This window comes from Triturus cristatus, chromosome 11, assembly GCF_964204655.1.
Source record: "Triturus cristatus chromosome 11, aTriCri1.1, whole genome shotgun sequence".
NCBI lineage: Eukaryota > Metazoa > Chordata > Amphibia > Caudata > Salamandridae > Triturus > Triturus cristatus.
Genome location: NC_140594.1, coordinates 667,582,958 through 667,610,952, shown reverse-complemented (window position 1 = coordinate 667,610,952; position 27,995 = coordinate 667,582,958). Strand labels below are relative to the sequence as shown.

Sequence of the window (27,995 nt, the reverse complement as noted above, 5' to 3'; positions counted from 1 at the left end):
TATTTTGTGCTGTCCCTCTAGGACCCCCTAGTGAAAAAAGGGTAAAAACTCTTCCCAAAGCTAAAATGAGTTGGGACTCACTGGCAAATCAGCCTACTTTATTGGATTCCATAAGCTCACTCAGATTAAAAAGGAAACCAATTGTTGCGGACCACTTCAATTATGGAAAGGCCAACATGTTTCATTGCCAAATACCTTGCAGCAATTTCATCAGGACTCGGGCCGGTCTTCACCTCACTATAGTTTCACTCTGAGCCTGGATTGATTAACAGACAAAGACCATGCCAAAACAGTAAGGAAATCTTAAAAAAAAAAAAAAAAAAAAAAAAAGTCAACCGGCATCTTTTGCCCTGATGGTAACATATGGTACTCAGCAGTCATGATATATTTATCGGGTGGTTGCCATAATTTTTCATACCGGTAAACCACCTCAAGGGGTATTATCCAACCGTTAACCACACACCCCTAGAGTCTCCTGCAGTTGCAGTTCGTCAACCTGTGGGTATATGCACAATTGTAAATCACTATGCGTATTAACTTTGTGAATTATTCGCCTTGTTCCTTTTCACAATCTAAAAAAACCTTTCATATCTCGCTACTGTGTCCAATAAAGAGTAGATATGCCAATTAAATCTTGCCGTATCTATAGCAATGTCCACCCTCTTGGAGGTGATATCATCAACACCTCAGCGCCTTTTAACCGCCTCTGACCCCTGTTTCTGGTGATTAGATATACCCAAGTAAAAGGTTGCATGCTCCGACCACAGCGATTATGCACCACAAACACCACCAAGTACTGCCGCATTTGAGTGTTACAGAAAAACAAGCTCTCTCACAGCCCTGCACCCGGGCACGCATACTCTTATTGCACACAGACGTGAGTCCAGCTTTGCTCAACTCAAGCTCCCATGCCGATCACGGTTTACTTCACTAGCGGCCACCGGAAGGACCCATGTGATATCCGGGTGGCAATTGTCGGCACCATCTTTAAATGGTGTGATGGAAGCGATTTTGTTATTAATGAAAAATATAGCCACACCAGGTTATTTCAGCAGTGGAGTTCATGAGTCACAAGAGTGAAAACATTTTAAGAGAAAAAAGGCTTAGAATTGCTAATTCTTTGGGTTAAATTAAAAAAGAAGCTTTGAATTACAAAAACCTGTGCACAACTATCAGTGGTTGGTATAGTTGCACGCAAAAGTGAGACACAGTTTTTTTTTATCTCCAATATGTGAGCATAGAGGATTTTGTTATAGGCGCATGCCAGAGTGTTAATAATAGACGTGTATCTCTCCATATATTTGGCATAATCTTGCAATCCCCTAGCTACACGCCCTCCTTGTACCATCTAAGTACCGTGGTGCACAAGGTTACCTAATTAGCAAAGGGCGTAGCTATTCAGCCAGCTGGGTCAACCCCGGTACCTCTATATTTTACATAAAGGGGATGTATTTGAATGGAATGTGCTCAGATATATAGCCACCACCATCACTGACATCGCAGAGTGTTGCTATTTGGAACAATACATCACTTGGGTCTTAACGAACCAGATGTGCTTGATTCATTTACGTCTGGTCCACACCTCATATAGGCTACCTGCCCTGCCCACTTTGTTCCATTCAATGTAATCGTTCAGACCAACTTGGTCCACCTGCTCTGAAAAAATCCATTGCATCTCTTTCCTAACCAATGTGTCTTCAACATTGTGTGCATCTCCAACTACTCTTTCTAGCACTGTCCACCTCATGTCCCTGAAGTTGTCTTTGTTCTTGAAAATGTCGAACCAGGTGTGTGGTCAGTTGTGCTGATGTGTTCCTGAATTCTGACTTTGATTTTGTGCCTTATTAAACCAATATAATGCAGTCCTCAGGAGAGGGGTTAGTCTATACATCACATTGGTGGTATTGCAATTGCTAAACTTGTTTAGGTACCATGTCTTTCCGTTAGCTAATTGCACTCATTTCATTGTCTCTGTTAGATCACATACAGAGCAACCACCACATGGGTAATGTCCAGATGGAATCCCAGATTCTTTAATACGTTGGATGGGGCGGGTGTGAACCAACCAAACTCTCAAGTTCGGTGTTCTCCTGAATGAAAACCTCGGGGGCGACGTTTTAACAGCATTTGTGTTCAACAAAGACCAGTGTTATCTGCTGATTTGTCTGATATTTGTAGACATAGGGTCAAAAGTTGTGACAACTTAAAGCAAATCTCCTTCTGCCTTTCATTTCTTTCCAGTAAGGCATCACGGGGAGTGTTCAGCGCGCTCCTACGAGCTCTTTTCACTACTTGAGTAGGATATGCTCTACTTCCAAGCTTAGTTACCAGATCCTGAGATTGCTCCATATACATTTTGGTTTACGTATAATGTCCTACGATATCTTAGGAATTGGCCCACGGGCAGATTATCACACAAGGCCCTAGGGTGAAAGGAACAATAGTGTAAAAGTGAGTTCCTGTTCGTAGGTTTTTGGTGGACCATAGTATGGAGTTTTTTGTCCAAAGCTGTGATGTCAAAGTCTAACTAAGTGGCAGAATGCCTATTGATGGTCCATGTAAATCTAAGACATCTATCCAACCCATTGAGCCACTCTAGGAAGTCCAACAGTCTATACTCAGCCCCGGTCCAAATGCATATAACCTCATCAATGACCCTCTTCCAAAGAGACATGTTCTGTTTGAAGGGATTAGAGATGTGATGGATAAAGTTCTCCTCAAACTGGCCCACATAAATGCAGGCCAGACTCTGCGTGAAAGTTGCCCCCATAGAGGTACCGGACACTTGAAGGTACAATTTGTTCTTGAAGCCAAAGACATTTCTGGTGAATGCCAACTCCACACACTGCAACATAAATGACTGCGGTGTATCGTAAAACCATTCTCGAGACCCAAGTGCACGCGCTGCTGCCACCAGCGTGGTATCTTGGGGTATACTTGTGTAAAGAGATTCGATGTCTATTGTCACCAAAAATTGATGCTCAGGATCATACTCTATATAGTTTTCAAGATGTTTAGGACATCTGTGGTGTCTTGTACATATGAAGCTTGAGTTATTACTGACTCCCTCAAAAAGAAGTCCACAAACTGGGACAACCGCTCTAAAACAGATTGGATACCCGATACTATCGGGTGAACCGGAGGAGGGTCCTGTGCCTTATGAATTTTCGGCAGGATATAGAATGCCGGCATCCTGGGCTTGAGGTTCATAAGGAAGTCAGCTTCCTTATGGGTGATTCACCTTCTCTTTTTAGCACCTGTTACCATGGCCCTAGTAAGATCTTGTAATTCCCCTATAGGCTCCAGTGTCAGCGGTTGATAATTCTCACACATTCCCAGGAGTCTCAAAACCTCTGCCTCCTAATCCCTAGTATTCATCACCACAACCGTGCCGCCCTTATAGGCCGGTTTTTTAGTTATAGCTTCATTGTCCTTGTAGTGGGGTGGGGTATGACAAAGGAGACCACGGAACAGATCAGGTGTACTTGCAACGAAAACGAGGTTTATTTCTTTTCTGGGGTGGTTCTCAGGCAATCACTGTTTTTGTTCTGTGGGCAAACAAAAAAAAATAAGGAACTGCTGTGTTCTTCGCAGCAGTGATAGCGTCTGATAACAGGCTGCTCCTTTCCCTTGGTCTTCTTTTCAGGCCTTGAACGTGGTGGCTCCTGGCTCCTCCGTGTACCACTCCCGTCGGTTTGGTGGTGCAGCAAAAAGCAAAAAAAAAAAAAACACAAAGGAAGAAAAAGAAATAAACCAGGGGTTACTGGCAGACTAGGGGCTTATCAGCATGTGCTACCGTCACCAGTTTATAGCGGACTGTGAGGAAGGGGCGTGAGTGGAAAAGCTGGCGTGGTAGTTATACAAAAAAAACACACGCGTGACCTACTTCCTCGTGCCTCCCCACCACCCCCACCAAAACGATCCTCCCAAAGGTACTCACCTTGTTCCACGGTCCGTGTCCAGGACCATGGCATAGGGACCCAGGGCGTCCTCTCTCCTCGGTGAGCCACCGGGCTTGCCCGCATTGTACAATGCTCTCTCCTGGGTCTCCGCCCTCCTTCCGTCGCCGCCCGTGTCTTCCTCCTTTGCTTCGTCCTACTTGCTTGTCCGGTCTCCTCCTGCCATCTCCGACCCACCTCTCCTCTCTTCTGGCTCCATCTCCCCACGCTTTTGGCCGTCTCCTCCGTATGACGTAAGGGGGCCTCCTTCGTCTTCCGAGACTAGACCACTCACCCTTTCCGGTCCGCAGCGGGAATCGCCGTACTTCTGGTGGGCTTCCTGCCTCTCCTCCTTACATTCCTGTAAGGAATTTATTGCTTGCCAGTCATCACGACCCATGTTGCTGAAAGTCTGCTGCCTATTCGACTGCTCTAAGGCAGCAATGTCCTGAAGTACACGCCGTTCAAATCTCACTCAATTTTGATTAGATGTCGGGGGTTGTTCACTAGCCTCTTCTTCCTCACTACTAGTGTTGTCAAATGTCCAGCTGTGTTTGGTTCTTCTAGTCGGACGACAATCCCCTGTTTGGTAACCCTGTTCTGTACTGGGCTGATAATATTGATCTTCCACATAGGGTAAAGCCCACTCATGAGAAAACCGATCTAATTTGCGTTTCAGACTCTGGATTTTTTGGTTGACCATGTAATTTTTATAATCCGCAAGATCAATTTGGATCCATATCAGCTGTTCCTTGGTGTCAGTGATGGTCGTGTCCCCCTAATAGCCTCTTCAAGGTCAACTATCTCTTTCAACGACTCTTTGCTGAGTCTCTTCGCTGTATTGATAATAAGGATTAACCAGTCCCGGTTACACTTTTTTGCAATGTAACTCCAGTCCACCTGGAACTGTTTATCCTCAAAATGTTTTTGGTTCTATCCTTACTATCTAGCTCGCAGGGGCAGCACCTGCGCAGAGATATTCAGTCATCAACGCCCCATGCAGGGCAACCCTGATCTGGCATTTTTTTTGTGTTTGTCAGTATCTCCCACTCCTCTCTCGCTGATCTGGTACTAATTAAAGGGGCGTCCTGTAATAATGAGGGGCCTGACAATAGTAAAGCAATCTGCTCATCAGAAAAGGCTAGGCAATTCTATCCGTAATAATTTCAGTAGTATCACCAAAAGCCGATAACCAAAGGATGTTTAGGAGAAGACTGCTGGACCACTAAAGGTTCCACACTGTTGGCAAAGTCTGTCAATTTTTTTTTTTGATATGATAAAATGCTCTCACGTCTGAGCCCCTGTGCATACATCATCATCATCAACAATGAGGAGCATCTGAGGGAATAATCAATCATGTCGCCCTCCACTCATTATATCACTATATCAACAAAGACCTGATTGAGCTCACACACCTGATTTATGAGGATCCTATAGGCAGGGAAGTAATATCTCTGCCCCAAAGGCTGGAACCTAAAGAGTGCCAATAACAGCTGGACCCAAGTGTCTACATTTCGGTGTTTGTCAATCCACCAGCTTAGTACCCCCACTAATTGGTGTGTACAAGAAAAATGTGTGAAAGGTCTGAAAGTACCTCACATAAGCATCACCAAGAGAGCTGCTGGTAGGTACTCACCAGTTTGCTCGCTTTTTTATCATCATTGATGACTTTCTTGACCGTGGAAAATAAAATATGTGTCGGATATTAGTTTAGAGAGTGAGGAAAAGGAAAAAATAAGAGGTGAGATGTGAACAGATGCACAAACTGTGCTTATTTTCTGCTGTCCCCCTAGTACCCCCGTCGTGAAAAAAGGGTATACTCGCTTCTCCAAGCTAAAATGAGTTGGGACTCACTGGCAAATCAGCCTACTTTATTGGATTTCATGAGCCCATTCAGATTAAAAAGGAAACATTGTTGCGGACCACTTCAGTAATGGAACGGCCAACATGTTTCATTGCCAAATACCTTGCAGCAATTTCATCATGGCTTGGGCCGGTCTTCACCTCACTATAGTTTCACTCTGAGCCTAGATTGATTGACAGACAAACAAAGAAAAGAGACAAAGACCATGCCAAAACAGTGAGGAAATCTTAAAAATATAAAAATTTCACCAGGCATCTTTTGCCCTAGACGGTAACATATGGTACACAGCAGTCCTGATATATTTACCGGGTGGTTGCTATCATCTTTCATACCGGTAAACCATCTCGAGGGGTATTCTCTAACCGTTAACCACACACCCCTAGGATCTCCTGCAGGTGCAATTTGTCAACCTGGGGCTATATGCACAATTGTAAATCACTGAGCGTATTAACTTTGTGTATTATTCACCTCGTTTCTTTTCACAATCTAAAAACACCTTTCATATCTCACTACTGTGCTCATTAAAGAGTGGATATGCCAATTAAACATTGCCGTATCTATAGCGATATCCACCCACTTGGAGGTAATATCATCAACACCTCGGTGCCTTTTAACCCCCTATGACCTCCGTTTCTGGTTATTAGAAATACCCAAGTAAAAGGTCGCATGCTCCTTCCACAGCGATTATGCACCACAAACACCACCAAGTACTGCCCATTTGAGTGCTACAGAAAAACAGCATGCTCTCTCACAGCCTTGCACCCGGGCATGCTTACTCTAACCGCACACAGACGCAAGTCCGGCTTTGCTCCACTCCAGCTCCCATGCCGATCGCAGTTTACTTCACTAGCAGCCACCGGAAGGACCCATGATGCTCCGCCTTGGATCTGACTTGGTTGATGTCATATCCGGGTTGCAATTGTCGGCGCCATCTTTAAATGGTGTGGTGGAACTGATTTATTATTAATGAAAAATATAGCCACAACGGGTTATATTGGTAGTGGAGTTCATGAGTCACGAGGGAAAACATTTTAACAGAAAAAAGGCTTAGAATTGGTAATTTAGGCAACCTGGGGAACATCTTGGGACTTCTATTTTGTCCACAAGATTCCTCAAGTACAACATTCCTGTCTGAATTACCTTGCTGTATTAGGTTCCTAATTAATATTTTTAAATTGGCAACCTCGTTGGTTAGAGCATCTCACCTCTGTACTAGGTGACACATTTGGATTAGAGTTTTGGGTAGGGGAATGGGCAAGACTATCGTCTGACGCTGGTGCAGAGATTAATAGGAAAAACCTATTTGAGCACTCAATGGACAATGGAGCCTCCTAGCCTCTGACAGTGCAAGTTAGCTCATCTAGGGCATGGGAGTTCATTTGCTGTGGGGCATCAGAATCTCGTTGGGTGGAAAGCGTGGCTGAAGACTGTTGGGTACCAGGTATGCGGGGCACGGTCTCAATAATTGCTTCTGTTTGGCCTGGCTTTAAAGTGCTTTCTATCTGGGAACCTGACGCACATTTACTGTAAAATGCTGTGGTTTTTGTTTTGTATTTACTTACTGTTTGGCATTTTTTGCTTAGCATTGACTCTACCTCTTCAATCAGGTCATCAATTTCTTCTATAGTACAGTTCTCAGCTGCGCTTTTCCTTATTTTGGATGATTTCTCTTTTGCGAAGTCCCTCTGTGGCCTTCCCCCTTACCCATGGTGGCGAGTTTTTGAATTATGTTAAGGTGGGAATACTTCAACTAGTGCCTCCCCCTGGTCGAGCGGACTGTAATCTTCCCTCTTTTTCTTTTTTATAATGAGGTTGGGCTGTTCAGGGTTACCCAAACAATTGACAGTATTTTCTAAAAAAACATAACAAACAGACCCTTTGTCACTACACTTAGTGTGCACATTATCCAAGGGATAGGCAGTTACACTCCCCTCAGTAGGTATACCATAAAATGTCAACGTTGCAACCTCGCCAACAATGATGTATAGGGTGCAAGTCTATTTCAAGTTCTCTCCCAGCTGTGTAATGTTCGAGATTCGCACCGGTTTAAGATTTTTTAAGAAAGCAGGTTCCAATTTCAAACGCAGTCTTGGAGACTTAGTCATGGGTGTGGAGTGTCACTAGGCCTGGGTACGCGGTAGGCACAGGGAACATATGGACACAGGAAGCAGGTGTACTAGTGTGGGCCAAAGACCACGAGCGGTCTTGCGCCCGTTTATTTATACCTTCGGGCGTGCCCGCCCTCCGGGTGCGTGGATGCGTGTGATGTGTATCAGAACGGGCCGGATGGCTCCGTTACCACATCCCTCCAATCTTTCAGATAGAGAGATCATCCGCTACGGAACTGTTCGGCTCTCTTGCGCACACCACGCAAAGTCCCTCAGTCTCTGATTAGGGACCGGATTCGGCCGGAGGCCATACTTCTGGCTCCGGGGGACTTCTCCTCGTCCGGTCCCGCAGGTTCCTCTTCCACTGTGTGCCCCTGCACTTTCGGGGGACCCGTTCGTCCCGTCCTCTCGCACTTCCGCGCCGGACTGTGGGGGTGCGCTCCGCTGTGGGCTCGCTTGCCCTCCGGACGAGCTACACCCTTCTCCTGCATCCAATTCCTCCTCTTGCGGGTCAGTCTCTCGCGGGGCCGTGGTGACTTGCTTGAACCAGGATGTGTTTCGGGTCACTACTCGTGTTCCTCTCTGGACCGACCCCATGGTGCCCTGCACCTTGACTACCTCCCACACTTCCGATTCAAACGGGGTGCGATACTTCCAGTTTGGATAGCGGTCCTTCATGATGACCTTGTCCCCCACCCGGAGACTCCTCGCCTGGGCCCTCCGAGCCCGACTGGCGTTCTCATTGGAGGTCCGCCTCCTGGCCTGAGCCGCACCTTGGTCCAGCGGCCGAGGCTGCCACGACTGACTCGCCGGGATGTTGTCTCTGGGGGCCTTCCGGAATAGGAGGTGCGCAGGTGCGCACCGAGTGGTACAGTGAGGTGTCCGGCGGTACGCGCTGAGGAACTGTGATAGGCATTGCTCCGCATCTTCCCCTTGGTCCACTCCTATCTTCAGCGCCCGGTTCATCGTGCGCATGAACCGTTCTACCTCTCCGTTGGCCTGGGGCCACTGCGGGGTGATCTTCCGGTGCCGGACTCCTCGGGCTGCCAGGTATTCTTGGAACTCTCTGCCCTGAAAGGGCGGCCCATTGTCAGACCGGACTTCCTCGGGCAGACCCATCATGGCGAATGTGCGGTCCAGCGCCGCTCTCACCTGGCTGAACGCTGTGGAGGGCACCACCTCCACCACCGGGAACTTGGAGTGCGAGTCCATTACCACCAAGGTGTGTCGCCCATCTGGAAAAGATCCGAAATCCACACACAGCTTGGACCAGGGTTCTAGACACAGGTCTTCCGTGATCACCGGATGCGGTGCCGGCTCGCCCCCCGTGATGTTACACGAGTGACAGTTGCGGACGACTTCCTCTACCATGGCATCCATCCGAGGAAACCACACTTTGCTCCGTAGCCTGGCCTTGGTCTTGGAGACGCCTTGATGCCCTTGGTGAGCCAGGCGAACCACCTCTCCTTGGAGACTCCTCGGGATTACGAGCGAGGCACCTCTCATGATCACTCTATGTTGTCCCTCGCTGAGCTTACTCTGCGCTTTCCACACCTGTTGCCGAAAAACCCTTTCCTCCTCGGTGAGGGCTTGCACCCCGTCCAGGAAGTTCCGCCAATTCCGGTTTACCAGCGTTTGCTTCACCTTGATGAGGCATTCGTCCAACTCCGTGGCTTTGCCAATGCCCTCCAACGTGAGTGCCACCGGGCACGCCGCTTGTGACACCATCCGGACGAACTCTTCCGTGCAGCTCACATCCGAAGGATCTGGACCCGATTGGGATGGGCCCGGGTGTCTTGACAGAAAATCAGCAGGATTATTGGCCCCAGGGCGGAAGACTACCTAGAACCGGTAGGCTTGCAGCTGGACTGCCCATCTCTCGATCCGTGGTGGGCCCAGTCGTGCGGTGCCAGCGAAGAGCGGGACAAGGGGCTTGTGGTCAGTGACCACCCGGAAGTCGTGGCCATACAGGCAGAGGTGAAAATGCTGGCAGGCCCACTTGATGGCCAGCGCCTCTCGCTCTATTTGCGCATACCGCATTTCGGTGGCAGTCAGGGCCCTGCTGGCATATGCGGTGGGGACCCACTCCCGCGCTTCCGTCTCCTGCATCAGGACTGCACCCAGCCCGATGGGGCTAGCATCCACTACCACCTCCGTTTGCCGATGTGGTCTGAAATACGACATGACCTTGTCGTCGATGAGCGCGTCCTTGACCGCCTGGAATGCTAGATCTTCCTTCACTGCCCAGGTCCAGGGCTGGCCGCTTTTCGTGAGGAGGCGGTGTGGCTCCGACAAGGACGCGAGATTGGGGATAAACCGCCCGCAATAGGTTGCCATCCCTAGAAAACTCCTGACCTCGGTGGCAGATGTGGGCCTCGGGGCTGCTCGGATCGCTTCCGCCTTCTTCGGATCGACTCTCAAACCTTCCCTCGAGGACGTAGCCAAAGAACTCGACCGACTCCTGGTAGAAGGAGCACTTGGCCTCGTGCAGGGTAAGGCCATTGTCCGCCAGCCGCTGCAGTGTGTCTCGAAGATGCCTGTGATGCTCTTCCAATGTCTTCAAGAACACCAGTATATCGTCGCTCAAGTTAATGACTCCTTGGAGTCCAGAGAGAGTTTCCCGTATGGCATTCTGGAACACCTCCGCGGCTGACGAGATCCCGAAACTCAGCCTCTTGTACCTCCGTAAGCCAACGTGGGTGGAGAAAGTGGTGATGTTGCGGCTGTCCGGGTGGAGCTCTAGCTGATGGTATCCTGCATTGAGATCCAGTTTTGTGAACCACTGGGCGCCGTTGAGGTCAGGCACAATGTCGTCCATGGTGGGTGTGAGGTGTCTTTTGCGCTTCACTGCCTTGTTCGGGAGGCGCATGTCGACGCACAAGCAGATGGCGCCTGGCTGCTTGGGTTTGGGCGCCACGACGAGGGGGGACACCCACTGGGTGGGGCCCGACACCTTTTCGATCACCCCCAGGTCCTCCAACTTCTTCAACTCCTCCTCCACTCGTGGTCTGAGGAGGAATGGTATCCTCCGATGCCGGAGCGCCATGGGCCGGACCGTGGGGTCCACGTGCAGTTTGAACTGTTTCCCGCGCAGGCATCCAAGACCGTGGAACAGCATGGGGAAGTCCTTTAACATCTCCCTGGCGTGCAGGTCGTGCACCTGGTTCGCGAAGAACACCAGCGCCAGGTTTTCGGCGGTGTGACAGCTCAGCAGGGTGCCCCGTTTTCCTTCCGCCACGTGGAACGTCGTGGCCAGTTTCCTGCCGTCGCTAACGACTTCAACTTCGATCACTCCTCGCAGGGACAGTGGCTTGTCGCTGTCATATGTGAATATTTGGGCCTTGGAGGGTCGCAGGGGTGGTCGCGGCGACAGTCTCTCGTACTGGCAGCTATCCATTACGTTCACTGATGCCCCAGTGTCGATGAGAGCGCTCACCGGAGACCCGGCCACCGTGATGTCGCACATGGGCGGCGGCCTGCGCCTCGTGCCTTCTCTGCCAACAAACGAGACGAACACCTCGTCATCATCCGCCTCGCCCTCCAACTCCAGCTGGGTGTTGTCGCCTTGGGCGGGGGACTCCTCCAACGTCAGTTGACACACACTCGCCACGGCACCTCGCGTGCCCCCAGCATTGCTTCGCCCTCTTCCGCCTCTACAGACCTTCGCGAAATGGTTCACCCGTCCACACTTCAAACACGTCTGTCCTCTCGCGATGCATCTTCCGCCTGGTGGGTGGTCTAGGCCGCAGTTACCGCAGGCGTTCCTCTGGGGAGCCCTCGTGGCTCCACGCTGATGGGTCGGTCGCCTCTGTAGTACATCCACTCTCTCCTCCTTGACTGCAGGCACTTTCAGGGCCGCAGCCGGCCGGTTGAGGGCCGCTTCCATCGCGTCCGCATTGGATAGCTCGTGGGACCGGCCCAGAACCAAGATCTCGTCAAGGGAGATGCCCGGCTGCCGTAGGATGAGGCGCCGCAGTGGGACCGACCGGCATCCCTGGATGAGCTGCGCCCGAATCTCTGCTCTCTGGTCCGGTAGCGTGCACGATAGCGAGAGTTTGCGAAGGCGGGCATAGAAGCCGTCGATGGTTTCCGTTTCTTCTTGTCGCGCCTGGCTGAGTTTAAACCACTCGAAGTCGGGGTTAGTCTGGGGGTCAAAGTGACGATTTAGGGCCCTTATAGCACCCGCATAGTAGTTGGCGTTCCCTCTGTCTGGTAGGGTCTCGAAGAGGTCGTACAGCTCTTCGCCTCCGTAGCACATGAGGAGAGATCTCTTGACTGTTTCATCCGTTTCTCGCACCCCAACAAAGTAGTGCTCCAACCGTCCGATCCATGAGCGCCATCGCACTGCCGCCGTGGAGGGGTCCGAAAGCTCGCTAAATGGAGGTAGCGGGGCTACTGCGCCATGTCCAGGCGCGGCAGGCGCTGGCTGCGCGGCCCGCTGCGGTGGCGGTTGCTGAGTGCCTCCTCCACTGGTGCCGGGGGTGGTCATGCCTGCTGCACCTCTCCGTCAGACACACTCCTCTCGGGCCGTGGCTGCAGGTCCGCTACCCTGGCGAGACCACTGTCTCCTTCCTCCCTTGCCTAGGATGACTGTAGCTGCCTGGCTGGCGCTGCGCGCAGGCGAGACCACTGGCTGCTCCCTTCGATTCTTTGTCTCTGTGGGCTGAGCCTCCCAAGCAGGCACTGCTGCGGACGCCCCTGCAGCTCCCTTCCCTCGCGCACACTTCTATGAGGCAGGGGGGGCCTTGCAAAGCAGACGACCATGGGGTACTCCCACCCCGACCAGACACAGCACGGGCTCGCGAGGGTCGATTCCCCCCTCCGGCGCTAGCTTACCGGCAGTGGGCGGGCAGATGATCCTCCCCCAGGGCTCCAGAGCGTCACCAACGGCCCTGCCTGGCAGCGCGAGGGCGCTCGTGTTGAAACGCGGTCTGTCCTGCCTCCGGACTTCCAGGAATCGCCGACAGCGGGACCTTCGCAAAGCAAGTACACGGGAGGGGCGATGCGCGGGTGGGCTCTGCCTCGTCACCAATGTGGAGTGTCACTAGGCCTGGGTACGTGGTAGGCGCAGGGAACATATGGACACAGGAAGCAGGTGTACTACAGTGGGCCAAAGACCACGAGCGGTCTTGCGCCCGTTTATTTATACCTTCGGGCGTGCCCGCCCTCCGGGTGCGTGGATGCGTGCGATGCGTATCAGAACGGGCCGGATGGCTCCGTTACCACATCGGGCAACGACTGATTGAAGCCGATTTGGAGAGGACAAAACAAAGTCTTGCACAAACAGGTGGCACTGTAGTGCAGCAAAACCAAGGTGGGTGGTCCTGCTCAGCATCTCCCTGTCGCTGACTGGCACAGGACCGGCCCGTCCTTGGCCCGGGCTTTGCCCGGGTAAGTCCCACACCACGAGAGTCCTCGTGAGCTAAAGAGCAGGATGTTGCACCTTCCTTCTGGACACAGCTTTCTGGGACTAGGTGTCATGAAACATAATGTACATATAACATCAAGGACACGCTTCCTTTAAAGCGCCTTGAATTCTCCCCAAGTAAAAACCCACCCCTGTCCCGTGCAACCAGCACTCCGTGAAAAGAGATCTGTAATGTGTTTTATGTTAATGAATCATTTATGGTAATTATTATTGTAACTGCCGTAAGTGTTATAATTGCCATAACTGTAAGTATTTAGGTTATGCTGTAGAAAGCTTATTTCTTTAAATTGCGATGTTTATGGCTCATGATTATACATTTCCGCTTTACTGTATGGATTTTAGCAATTTGATGCCTGTTAAATGCAGAGTTAGCGCGCAGCAAGAGAAGCGCACTGCATTCAAAAGCCGACTCGATATAAAAACCGGGATCGGCAAAGACGGTGACTCGCGCTACGTGCGCGAGTCACGTAAAGAAGGTTCTGGTGTTCTGGGTGTGGCAGGTGTATTTAAAGCCACACCCAGCCATTTTCCAGTGCTTAGCCTCCTGCATTCCACGAAGAACTCACCTGAATCTCGGAGCTGCCGCGTCTGCTGACTTCATCCACAGGAGGGCACCATCGCTTCACCAGAGGAATCCAAGGATAGAGGAATTCAAAGAATGAAGATCTAAGTACAGATTTTAGTTTCTGGCGCCCTACGCAAGAAAGCTTGAAGCATTTCACCTAGAACTTTAATTTTTGGAACTCTTGATTACATAGCATAGATAATGCTTGGAACTTGGACTTTCAACTAAAAGAAAAGTTTGTGAAGAAGAGTACTTTTTGTATGTCTTTTGCGTTGCATGTTTTTTATTCTAAATATTGCAGGTCTAGTGAAGGTTTACGGATTATGGGTGCAAGCTCATAAAAGTAAGTGCCTTCGCAGTTTTTAAAAGAAAAGTCGTAATAGAAATGCTAAAAGAAAATATTCAAATGCAAGATTAGAAAGTAAATGCTATGTTTGTTTATTTAGATACAAGCAAATAACTCACAAGATACTGACTGAAGTCGTTACAACATTTCATCATCTGCACTTCTACATCATCACAAGACGGCTGGGCGCATATCAAGAATTCCCCAGATCGCAGGTAGGAACAAGTTCTATTTAGAAAAGACAAAATTAAAAAGGCTAAAGTTAAAACTCAGTGTAAAATAGGAAAACTAGGTTCGCATAGTTTACATTAATATTCTGTTGCCTCGCAGGTCGACAACAGGATTTCTACGTGCGTCCAGTATCCGGCTCTCCTCCCGGGGCTCTATTTAGTAGCCTAGAGTAAGTTAAAATTCATAGGTTATCCAGTAGAGTTCTAGGAAGTTGGTTCATAGCGTCTCTACGAAAACAATCAAGTGCTCCTGAAGGTAAGAGAGTACTTGCATAACTTGACAGAAGGCTAAGCCCACGAAAAAGGGTTTCGCCCGGACGCTATGAATCCAGATCCACAGATCTCATTACAAGACATAGCTGTAATGTTAACTGATATTAAAACAGAGAATGCAGCCTTACGTAGAGATATTTCAGTCTTACAAAATAATATGCAGGCCACAGCTTCTCCTGGTGTAAATCCTCGGAGAGGTCCTTCTACAAATAAGTCCATTTTAAAACCATCTAGTTTTACGCAAAATATGCAAACCTTGCATAACGCTTCGGCCTCAACCCCTACACAAATTCAAGTAGTAACGCCAATTTCAGTTCCATTAGCTCCCCCAGAACGATTTTATGGTGACCGCGCAAAATTTACTATTTTTATGAATCAATGTCACCTTCATTTTATAGCCAAACCTACAGCGTTTCCTGACGACTCTTCTTAAGTGGCTTTCATTTTATCTTATTTAGGGGGTGATGCAGCCTTATGGTCAGTACCAATTGTGGACAGGAATGATCCATTACTATATGATCTTAGACGGTTTAAAGAAACCATGAAAAAATTATTTGCCAAACATGTCTTTGTTCAGTCGGCCGATCATGCACTGCTCAATTTAAAACAAGGATCATCTGATTTAATTCATTACATCTCCTTATTTAATCGGCTAGTTATAGAAGCTGACTGGCCAGAAGAGAAAAGTGTCAATATTTTACAGAGGACTAAGAGATGAATTAAAAGACATGGTTACTCAAATCTTAGACCCACCTGGAGACTGTGGGGAATTTATAGATTTGGTAGTGAAGTTAAATCACAGGCTAAGTGAACGAAAAGGAGAAAAAACCAAAACTGACTCTAAAATGTTTTTATTTAAGGATAAATCTACTCCGAGAAATGAATCCTCTTCCAAAATAGATATGGGAGAACCAATGCAGATAGGCACCGTGAGAGGCCCTCTCACAAAGGAAGAAAAAGAGAAACGTAGAAAGATGAATCAATGTTTGTATTGCGGAAAATCTGGACACTTCGTAAAAGAATGTCCAACCCGTCCTAATAAAGAAAAAGGGAAGAGTAACGAGGTGGCCCTTTTAGATCAGTCGGAAAACTAGAGTGCTCGACAAAAAAAGAGGCCGTTCTGTCGAGTACGCAAGCAAGTTTGGCCTCTACTAATCCTACTATGACTTCAAACCATCTTGGTATCAAAGTGACATTACAATCTCCTGAAAATAAATCTGTGATTTGGTCTATAGATGCCCTAATTGATTCTGGAGCTACAGGAAACTTTATAGACACAAAATTCTTAAGTGAATTAGGATTTTCAAAAGTGCAAAAAGATAACCCTGAAATAGTAAGAGCAGTAGATGGAAAAGAGTTATCGTCAGGCCCAATACAATTTCAGACAGACACTTTACTCATGATTTCTTCAGCACAACATTCTGAGACTATATCTTTTGACATCATAGATGCACCACAGTTTCGGTTAATTTTAGGAATTCCGTGGCTAGCTTTACACAATCCTCAAATAGATTGGGTAAAGAAAACCTTGTTATTTAAATCAGAGTATTGTCAAGCCAATTGTTTACCACAACACATTTCTGAGTTATTAATACAGGGTTATGATTTTCCTAAAACATCAGAGACTGTGTTAGCCATTCAAGGAGTTCCATCTGAATATTCAGATCTTTTGGATGTTTTTGATAAAAAAAAAAGGCTAACACGTTACCGCCTCATAGAGATTTCGATTGTCGGATTGATCTTGTGCCAGGTGCGACTCTCCCTTGTAGTCGCATATATGCACTTACTGAGTCTGAAAATCAACATTTGAGAATCTACTTGGATGAATATTTGGAAAATGGATTTATTAGACATTCTAAATCCCCAGTCTCGTCCCCTCTTTTTTTTTTTTTTATACCGAAGAAGGGGGGAGATTTGCGCAAGTGCATAGACTATCGCGCCTTGAACAATGTGACAATTAAAAATAGGTACCCTTTACCACTAATTCCGACTTTATTAGATCAGATAAAAGATGCCACAATATATACAAAACTGGATTTGCGTGGGGCATATCACCTTGTACGAGTCCGAGAGGGAGATGAATGGAAGACCGCATTTCGTACTAAGTTTGGTCTATATGAATATCAGGTCATGCCCTTCGGACTCTGCAACGCCCCAGCAGCATTCCAGTTTTTTATCAATGAAGTCTTACGAGATTTTTTAGACATCTGTTGCGTGGTGTATATTGATGATATTTTGATTTATTCGAAAAACAAAGAAGACCATGTAAAGCAAGTAAGGGCCATTCTTCAACAACTTTTACAAAATTCTCTGTTCGTCAAACTTGAGAAAAGCATGTTTCATGTCACTAAAGTTGAATTTTTGGGTTATATTATTACTCCATCTGGAATTGAAATGGATCCAAAGAAAATACAGTCCATACTCACCTGGCCTAGCCCGACGTCTGTGAAACAAATCCAAAGTTTTTTAGGGTTTGCCAATTTTTATAGGCGGTTTATTCATGATTTTTCAAAGCTCATAACCCCAATCACCAAGTTATTACGAAAACATGCAAAATTTGAATGGGATCAGTCTGCTGAACAGGCTTTTCAAGAATTCAAGAATCAATTTACCACAGCTCCAATTTTAATGCATCCTGACCCGTCTCAACCATTCATAGTTGAAGCTGATGCTTCACAATTTGCGATTGGAGGAATTTTGTCACAACGACTTAAAGAAACTGGACAAATGCATCCAATAGCTTATTATTCTAGGAAATTAACTCCTACAGAACAAAACTACGCCATAGCTGACAGAGAATTATTGGCAATAAAAGCTGTATTTGAAGAATGGCGCCATTACTTGTTGGGTGCGCGTCACCCGGTCACAATATATACTGATCATCGTAATTTACAATCTTTACGATCAGCCAAAGCCCTATCTGCTCATCAGTTACGTTGGACTTTGTTTTTTAATGATTACAATTTCATCATTACGTATCGTCCTGGAAAAGAAAACAATAAAGCGGATGCTTTATCTCGAATCGGAATTACAGAAGACTGTTTTCAAAGTCAAGAAATGTCACAAAAATTTTTACCCGATCAATGTTTTCAAGTTGGCATAATTGATAAAGACATCATATTTGAAATACGAAAAGAACTAAACACTAAAACTGTGCAAGAGTTGAAATCTGACTATCCTATGTTACAGTTAAGAAATGATCTTTTGTATATGGGTGACCAGATATTTGTACCAAATGTAATTTTACAAGATAAGGTAATGCATTTACATCATGATAACATCTTATCTGCACACCCTGGAATCACGAAAACATATCAGTTAATTAAACGAACCTTTTGGAGGCCAACTATGTTTGAAGATGTAAAAAAGTTTGTTATAACATGTGCTGTATGTGAACAGAACAAGGTTATACATCAATCCCCTAGTGGTTTATTACGTCCTTTACCAATACCTCCACAACCTTGGCATACCATATCTCTTGATTTTATTGTAGAATTGCCCAAAACTTCAACTGGTTACACTACGATTTTAACTGTTATTGACCAGTTCACTCGTATGGCTCATTTTATACCATTGAAAAAATTACCCACAGCTAAAGATTTTACTAATATTTTCATGAAAGAAATCGTAAAATTACATGGAATTCCCTCCGTTATCATTTCAGATAGGGGCCCCCAGTTCATTTCTCATTTTTGGCAACAATTGGGGAAAAACCTACAAATGGACATTCGTACTTCATCCAGTTATCACCCACAAACGGATGGGTTGACAGAACGAACTAACCAAACCATTGAGCAATTTTTACGCTGTATGATCAACAGTTGTGAACAAGAGTGGTCGAATATTTTATGGGCCTTAGAATTCGCATATAATAATTCTGACCATGTGTCTATTGGAATGTCTCCATTCTTTTGTTCTCATGGTTATCACCCACAAGGTGTTTGTATTGACAAACCTCAAACTAACTTGACTCCCTCGGTCTCTACTTATGTACAAGAATTAGTGTCTATTCAACAACAAGCTCGTTATCATCTAGCAGGTGCTAAAGAAACACAAAAGAAACAAGCAGACTCTCATCGCTCAATTCAACCATCTTATGCCAGTGGTGATAAGGTATGGTTATCCACAAAAAATTTAAAGATTTTAGGTGGAAGAAAATGTTGTCCTCGTTTCATAGGACCATTTTCTATAGAGAAGGTGTTCAATCCAGTTAGTGTTCATCTAACCTTACCACCTCGTTATAAAATTCACCCAGTCTTTCATGTTTCTTTACTAAAGCCTTTTAATCCTTTAACTCGGATTAATGCCCCTCCTCCTGTTGTAGAAATTGATGGTAATCCTGAATTTGAAGTTCGAGCAATTCTTGATTCAAAAAGAATTAAAAAGAAATTACATTATTTAGTGGATTGGAAAGGTTACGGTCCTGAAGAACGGTCATGGGAACCTCTTGCGAATCTTCAGAATGCTCCTCGGTTGGTGAAACTTTTTCACAAAAAATATCCTGATAAACCAAAACCTGTCCCTCTAGTTTTAGGGGGGATCTTGAGAGGGGAGTACTGTCATGAAACATAATGTACATATAACATCAAGGACACGCTTCCTTTAAAGCGCCTTGAATTCTCCCCAAGTAAAAACCCACCCCTGTCCCGTGCAACCAGCACTCCGTGAAAAGAGATCTGTAATGTGTTTTATGTTAATGAATCATTTATGGTAATTATTATTGTAACTGCCGTAAGTGTTATAATTGCCATAACTGTAAGTATTTAGGTTATGCTGTAGAAAGCTTATTTCTTTAAATTGCGATGTTTATGGCTCATGATTATACATTTCCGCTTTACTGTATGGATTTTAGCAATTTGATGCCTGTTAAATGCAGAGTTAGCGCGCAGCAAGAGAAGCGCACTGCATTCAAAAGCCGACCCGATATTAAAACCGGGATCGGCAAAGACGGTGACTCGCGCTACGTGCGCGAGTCACGTAAAGAAGGTTCTGGTGTTCTGGGTGTGGCAGGAGTATTTAAAGCCACACCCAGCCATTTTCCAGTGCTTAGCCTCCTGCATTCCACGAAGAACTCACCTGAATCTCGGAGCTGCCGCGTCTTCTGACTTCATCCACAGGAGGGCACCATCGCTTCACCAGAGGAATCTAAGGATAGAGGAATTCAAAGAATGAAGATCTAAGTACAGATTTTAGTTTCTGGCGCCCTACGCAAGAAAGCTTGAAGAATTTCACCTAGAACTTTAATTTTTGGAACTCTTGATTACATAGCATAGATAATGCTTGGAACTTGGACTTTCAACTAAAAGAAAAGTTTGTGAAGAAGAGTACTTTTTGTATGTCTTTTGCGTTGCATGTTTTTTATTCTAAATATTGCAGGTCTAGTGAAGGTTTACGGATTATGGGTGCAAGCTCATAAAAGTAAGTGCCTTCGCAGTTTTTAAAAGAAAAGTCGTAATAGAAATGCTAAAAGAAAATATTCAAATGCAAGATTAGAAAGTAAATGCTATGTTTGTTTATTTAGATACAAGCAAATAACTCACAAGATACTGACTGAAGTCGTTACAACATTTCATCATCTGCACTTCTACATCATCACAAGACGACTGGGCGCATATCAAGAATTCCCCAGATCGCAGGTAGGCACAAGTTCTATTTAGAAAAGACAAAATTAAAAAGGCTAAAGTTAAAACTCAGTGTAAAATAGGAAAACTAGGTTCGCATAGTTTACATTAATATTCTGTTGCCTCGCAGGTCGACAACAGGATTTCTACGTGCGTCCAGTATCCGGCCCTCCTCCCGGGGCTCTATTTAGTAGCCTAGAGTAAGTTAAAATTCATAGGTTATCCAGTAGAGTTCTAGGAAGTTGGTTCATAGCGTCTCTGCGAAAACAATCAAGTGCTCCTGAAGGTAAGAGAGTACTTGCATAACTTGACACTAGGAGCCCCCCACCATGGCAAAGATGTTTAGTGGCAGCAGTCCTCAGCCCAGGGCCCACAACGCATCTTGCGCCACTGGAGTCCTTTCGGGCTAAAGAGCAGGATGTTGGCCCCTCCACCTGGGCACAGCTTTCAGGGACTAGGAGTCCCTCTCCACGGCAAGGATCTTTAGTGGCAGCAATCCATAGCCCAGCAACGCGTCTTGCGCCGCGGAACTCCTCGTGGGATAAAGAGCAGGAAGTTGTTCCCTCCTCCTGGGCACAGCTTTCTGGGACTAGGAGTTCCTCTCCACAGCAAGGATGTTTAGTGGCAGCAGTCCTCAGCCCACGGCCCAGCAATGCGTCCCGCATTGCGGGAGTCTTCGTGGGCTAAAACGCAGAATGTTGGCCCCACCTCCTGGGCACAGCTTTTTGGGACTAGGAGTCCCTCTCCACAGCAAGGATTTTTATTGGCAGCAGTCCTCAGCCCAAGGCCCCGCAACACATCCTCAAATGATTCATATGTTGTACCCTGATGTATAATGTGCTTATATTGACAGAATAAGGAATACTCTCTTCAGGGAGCTACCCAATACATGCATAAGTAATGCTGTTTTCATTATTTTCTTAACATATGCAACTTCTAGGGATTTACCTCATTGCTCTAAATGTGGTATGGCAATTGCCTTCTGGCAAACGGATGATGATTCATGATTTATGCATTCTTATGACTAGTACCTAGTGGCACAGTAAATCATGTAATTGCGGTCTTATGTGGTTTATATGCACCTTTGTGACAAGCGCCTAGTGGTGCAGTGATTTATGTAATGTGATCTAATGTTCTTTACTCGCTACAAAGTGATTTATGGTCTAATGTGATTGTATGTATATATAATACAAAGGGTATTTTTGATACACTGTTGTGTGAAGTCTCTCTATTTGTGGTGTGCCTAGTGTGTCAAAGGTCTGTGTGTGTTGCGCAAAAGCTTTTACACAATTCTCTGGGATAAGCCTTACTGGTCTGCCAAGCTACCAAGGGGGTGAGCAGGGGTTATCTTGGGTATGTATCTCCCTTACCCTGAATAGAGTGGTGGATTCTGCCTGGCTTGGGTGTGTACCCTAGCCAACCATATACCCCATTTCTAACAGGACCACACTTGTTTTCTCTCATAAAACCTTGATCCAGAGCAAGAGAGGAAAAATACACACAGGAGAATGAAGGAGGAAGAGAATGATGGAAAATCAGTGACAAAGTGAAAAAAAGGAATAACAACGAACCTGCAAGATAGAAATACAGATCCAGGGAGTGTTTGAGTTGAAATCAAGACTCCACAGGCTCGATATTTGTTTCTTTTACGAATTAAGCACTGTACCTGCTACTTTTAAATGTATCTAAAGAGGTGTCTGAGGATACAGAGGATTAGATTCTTTGCAAGACAAAGTGCTATTTACTCTTCTAGAGCTATGTACTTGCTTAAACTCAAAGATATATGAATGCACCAGAAATGGGATATAGGATTACCAAAAAGCTCGATCTATCAATACCTCTTTTTCTGCCCCAAGTTTAGTGCAATTAAAAAAAATCTGACTAAACTGTCTGAAAACAGTGATTTGTGAAAACAAACACTTGAACGAAACAACTTGTACCCAAGTGACATAGTGTGATTTGAAAACCAGTTGCAAAGTACCCCTTATGCAGACTTAGTTTCATTGAGTGTTCATTCAATTATCAAGACAGAAGGAAGAAAAAGTATGTATCTTAAAAAAATGTAATCAATGTACTTGAGCAAACGTGAATCACTCTTTTGTCAGATGCCTTTGTTGCAATGTTTGGAAATTATATATTGTGTAGACTAAATGATTGCATGGTTGGTGCATCATCATTTGAGTCTAATACCTTTTAAAACAAATTACTGGGGACTATGGATCAAGGATATATTCTGCTTAGTCCCTTTTTCAAATATGCGATTCTTAAACGGCCTATATGCATTACCTTTTTAGAGCTAGTAACGCAGTTGATGTTCCAAACTTGTAGGTGTTGATTATACTATCATTAACCACTTTCTATATGTTTTTGTAACAAATATTGTAGCTCTGATACCATACAGTATTCTTACTTACTTGCTATTCAACAAGTATAGCCACGTTGGTGTATAATGGTGAGGTATTGGTACCACATATATTCTGCATGTAAATAAGACGATGCATTCTTAGAACAGGACACTTTCTCTGCCCAATAGACCAGCAATGAAATTATTTTCTGTCTCTACACCAATGATATGGTACTTGCAGTGTTAACAAAGAATGTATTTGGGAAGCTTATTGCAACATTTGATATGCTCTCAGAAAAATCATCTTGAGAAGTTAAGTTTCAGGGAGTAACGGAGCGAGGACTCCTAATTTTTTCATTGTACTTCCAACATCAGAAAAATTTAACTAGATTAAAAAGATAAAAATCCTTTACTTGGCTTGGAAATTGCTATACAATCTTACCCGGTCCGTTATTCTGGCTATACCTACGTTCTCCCCAGTGAACTTGGAAATCATGCATATCCTCTGGAAGGGCTACATTTTTGTTGCTTTTCTGTTTGACTTGGTTCTGATTCTGAGTGAGCATCCTGGCCATTAAACTCAGGCTTTAAGGTGACAGGAACTAATCACTAACTAATAGCAGCAGATTAATATACTGAATGAGCACAAGACTTTACACTTGTATCACTATGGGGAGAAAGGCACAGACCAAAAAAGACAGAGAGCAATTTTATTCATTGCAAATGACAAATATGGGAGAAACAACAGTAAATTTACAGAGACGTTTTTTAACCTTAATTATTGTGACCTACAGAGTGATCATTTTGCAGCCACACTTTTCTGCACGTTTTCCTCCAGACAAGCGATGTGGATGCACTGTCTCAGAACCAGTTTTGGGTGGTTCTATTTCAAATGTAATTTTCTGTCTGTAGCTCAGACACCGCATTTGTGCTAGGTGATGGCTTTTGCTGCAGGTAGAGGTGGTGCTGACTCCAAGCAGGAGTATCCAAAACAAGGGTACAATAGAGTATGCGATCTCTGCACCTGGCTGGTATTAGCCTTCCTGAAGCAAAAATCGGAGGAAGACCAAAAGTGAAAGACTGCTTAGATGAATACTCACTTTTAATAATAGAAACAACTGACCCATCCCTCACCCCTACCATCATTCAAATGACAGTGCTAAGGAACATCAAATCCGCAACCCTGTGCTAAGAATGACCTCATTGAATTTCTAAGGGTAGACCTGTCTCGGTCTTCCCTCACTTCAGAGTCTGGATCTGCAAACTCCAGCAACAGGAATGTTGTCAGTACATATCCAGTCAGGGCAACTGTATTCACCCTCCATCTTGGGCTAGCCTAAATTAGGGTTCATCCAAAATGCAGCCCTCTGGCCCCAGCACTCAGGCTCTCACAGAATATGGAGTCTATCTACTAAATAAGTGCAACACATGCACTGCACATTCATGCACTCAAAACACATAGAAAGTCAGTACAGGGATCAAAGAGTGATGCTAATGCAGAACTTTGTAAGTAAGGTCCGTAGACTGCACTCTACCTTGACACAGGAAAAAAGGACTGGTCAAGGCTAATATGTCACAAAACATGGTATTCTGCCACTCCTTGCTGCTTTGCAGCCTATAAACCAGTGCCTCTGCCGCTTAGAATCCCTTTGCTGGTCCACATTGTCACTCCCAATCCTCCAGAACCTCCCCTTTGCCAGTTTTGACAACTAATCTGACCTGTCAGTCTCTCTCTATTGGATTTTGCAACCCCTACAGGCCCTTTTATAATTGCCAGCTCATTCTGCCAGTACTCCATTCAGTTCTGCGCCTTACTCCCTAAGAACCCATATTTTACTCTTTCCAAATGCTGATTATACATCTGTCGATATAAGTGCTTCTACAGCCTTCTCTTAACATTGCAGCTGGCCCTTGTTTTTGTCATCACTCATAGCCCCACACCAGCACAGAAGCCACCTCCTCTTAGTGTTACATTTCAATGCCACCTCTTCCAACCCTCTGAGCCAATCAGCTGACTATCTTATTAGACCATCCTTAGATGACCCTCTTAGCCACCCATCTAGCCCTTGATACCTTTTGTTGATTTAGGCATTCAGATCTCCCGCCTGCACCCTGTCAGCCTTCACATTGCCCTGCCGGCCTTCAAGTATTCACTTTTTTCTAGCATTCATTCCTTACTGTTTCCTATTACTCCAGCCTTGCTGACTCTCAAGTGTCTGTTCACCCCAGTGCTTGACCTCAGAGAGCACTGAACCCGTTTGTCGTCCCTCCGTGATCACAGAATCAATATTTTAGCTCTCACTGCCTCAGTGTTGTCTTGAGAATACCTCTTTTGACTTTTTTATTTTATTTGCCCCGAGCCCCCACCTGTCAGCAGCCAGACCACTTCTGCAAAATCTCTGCTATCTTTACAGCCCTTGCAACTGTCATTTTAACCTTAAAACCCCATGATCTGTATTATGATTCCTCTGACGGCTAATTGGTTTGCAGACTACTCTAGCAATCTTCTCCATTAGAGCCGATTTGCTCACTTTCCAATCACTTTTTGCAGAAAACATAGTTCCATCACAATTCCACTTTCTCCTAAAGCTTTGCAGGCCACTCATGTTAGTGCTGCAGCTGCTGGCCTTGGCTTTCAGTGTTAAAACAGCTATAGCCAGATCCAATTATTATCCAAAGGCCTTCTGCAGGCCATCTTAGCCCATTTATCTGCTGATTCCCTCACCCCTTCCTCTGTCCATGAAACTACCTCTTTTAGCCACTGACCATTTTATGCTGACTTCAGCTCTTAGTTTCCCAAACTTTTTCTTCCATTTTTCACAGACCCCCCACCCTTTTTACCCAACCACATTTAGCCTAGGCCCGGGTGGAATGATAATTCTTCTGGCAGGATTGGCGGAATTTGGTAACTTCACGTTATACATGTACAGAGGAGTTCCTGTCAAATTCCGCCAATCAACCACTCGAGCCTCGCGATGTTCACAGGAACAACGCAAAGCTCCATTAATGCATACTTGCAAGCACAAGCAAGATTAGCTGGCCTCTAGCACAATTTCCAGTTGACATGGAGACCTCCGGCGCCATTTTGTAATGGTAGTTATCTTGTGCGGTCGGGCTGCACCTCAAGTAGATTTTTATGCTCGTGAAGAAATTAAATCAACTTGAAACTCTCTTTTTAAGTGAATATTCTACTTGAACAGTTGGTGTTTAGTACAAAATGCATATATTTGGTTTTTTTTCAACATGAAGGAAGTCTCAGAGACTCCATCTTCCTCTTCCTGTTCAGAAGACTCCTCACAGTGCTTTGTCCATATCCTGGTCACTTTTAAGTTGGATTTTGAGGTGAAAGGATCACTTTCTTTGTCTGCAATTCTTGCTGCATATACCATTGGATTTTAAGGACTTCACAACGAGTAAGTTCAAATATTTTTGGTTGAGGGTGTTGTTTGATAGAAGGCATGCACCTGCATATATTTGAACCTTTTATTAAATTTTTTAATTTGGTTGTGTTTGTGGTGGGTGGCCTGGAGTTGCAGTAGAGGTTTTTTTGGCATTACATTTTTTTAGGTTTTCTTGTTCAAAATACTGTATTGATTTTTCATACAAAAATAGACAGTAAAAAACTAAATTTTAATTGTCACAGCTGGTACATGAAAGAAATACACAAGGTAAATCATACACGGTTCACAATATCATTTGAGGAGGAAAAGTGCAGTATTGCATGCATTAATGTTAGAAACTTCCACAAGTTTAGTATAAATGAAACATAAGATCGATATTAAAAAAAGACAGAAGTTACAAAATAAGAAGTCATGACAAGGAAGTAGAAAGGAAAAAAAGCAGATTATCTTGTTGGAACCACATGCGACGTTCGCACTAGTACGGGTAAAAAGTCAGCCATCTCAGATCCTAAGGTAAAAGCAAGGAATTCCAACTCAAGGGGGTTTGGTGACAGCAAAGATGTTATCTACTGATTTCCATGTACATATACGTTGTGATTTGCAGGATGAGTGCTGCAGAGCAACAATTTCAGCCCCTCTGATGTGTGATATCCAGTTTAACCATACTGTAAAAGCAGCTTTGTAAGTGGGTTTCCAGTCAGAGGTAAGCAATTTAATTGCAGCTATCAACAAGAGATCAAGTAGGAGGTGTGCAGCCAGTCATTTAATATTAGAGTCAAGGAAACCTTTGACTAGAGAGGAGAATTCCCTCTTGGGGCATATATTGAAGAGCTTGGAGATAAAGGAGAAAACATTGTCCCGGAAAGATTTTCAGTTTTGCAGTGAAAAATCAGATGGGCAAGGTTCCTGGTTTCTACCGAACAAGTCCAACATGTAGGGTTTCATAAAAGTTTCAGGGTATGTAGGTAGGAGGGAGTCCAGTAGACTTTATGGATTAGCCAATATTGAGTTTGGGAGAGAACAGGTATTACTTTGTGTTAATTAACCTTTTTTCCAAATGGCATTTGTTCGACCTGTCAACCTTAGGGTGGTCTTTTCACAATCTTTTTGCTTTTTCCCTCGACATTTAGCTGAATCTTTATGCTAGCCTTGGGACTCTGAGCACTTTACCACTGCTAATGAGTGCTAAAGTGCATGTGCTTCTTCCGTGAGCTTATGTGTAATTTGGTGTTTAACTTACTTGTACGTCCCATGTAAGGTGGTATACCACATATCCAGGGCCTGTAAATTAAATGCCACTAGTAGGCCCGCAGCAGTCATTGTGCCACCCACAGAAGTAGCCTTTCAAAGCTGTCTCAGGCCTGCCACTGCAGTGCCCATGTGTGCAGTTTACATCCACTTCGACTTGGCTTTAAAACTACTTGCCAAGCTTTAAACTTCTCATTTTTGTATTTATAAGTTACCCCTAAGGTAGGCCCTGGGAAGCCCTAAGATCAGGGTGCTATGTAAGTAAAGTAGGACACATAGTTTTATGCTTTGCATGCCCTGGTAGTGACAAACAGCCTTTTTCGTTTTTTCCTACTACGCTAGGAGGATCACTCTTCTTATAGGTTAGCATTGGGAATTCCTAAATTTCACTTTTAAGCGGTAATTCCTGATCAGAGAAGAGTAACATTTTCATGTTTCATGTGTTTGCAATGGTATTGATAAATCCTACTTACTGGTGAAGTTGGATTTATCATTTCTATTTTAGAAGAACGTGGGCATTTCTCTGCACTCACTGCTCTGTGTTCCTGACAGACTGTCTCCAGTACACTTCTGGGATGGGTGAAAGCTACACTTTGCACATTTCCTCTAGACAGCCACAAAACAGGAAA

The 27,995-nt window shown here is 45.2% G+C and overlaps 1 protein-coding gene across 8 annotated transcripts in view; it reads left to right on the top strand.

Annotated features, from left to right (window-relative positions):
* The window catches only part of LOC146785286 (E3 ubiquitin-protein ligase TRIM39-like), a 581,054-nt gene that overhangs the window by 89,802 nt on the left and 463,257 nt on the right, over nucleotides 1-27,995 (top strand). Inside the window, exon 1 of one of the 8 annotated variants that reach the window (XM_085634251.1) lies at nucleotides 20,272-20,388. The exons of 6 other annotated variants lie outside the window; for them this stretch is intronic. The gene's annotated coding sequence lies outside the window, so the exon portion shown is untranslated. Of the gene's footprint in view, nucleotides 1-20,271; nucleotides 20,389-27,995 lie in introns of those variants that run through there. One more of the 8 variants, XM_085634248.1, reaches the window with a different exon arrangement.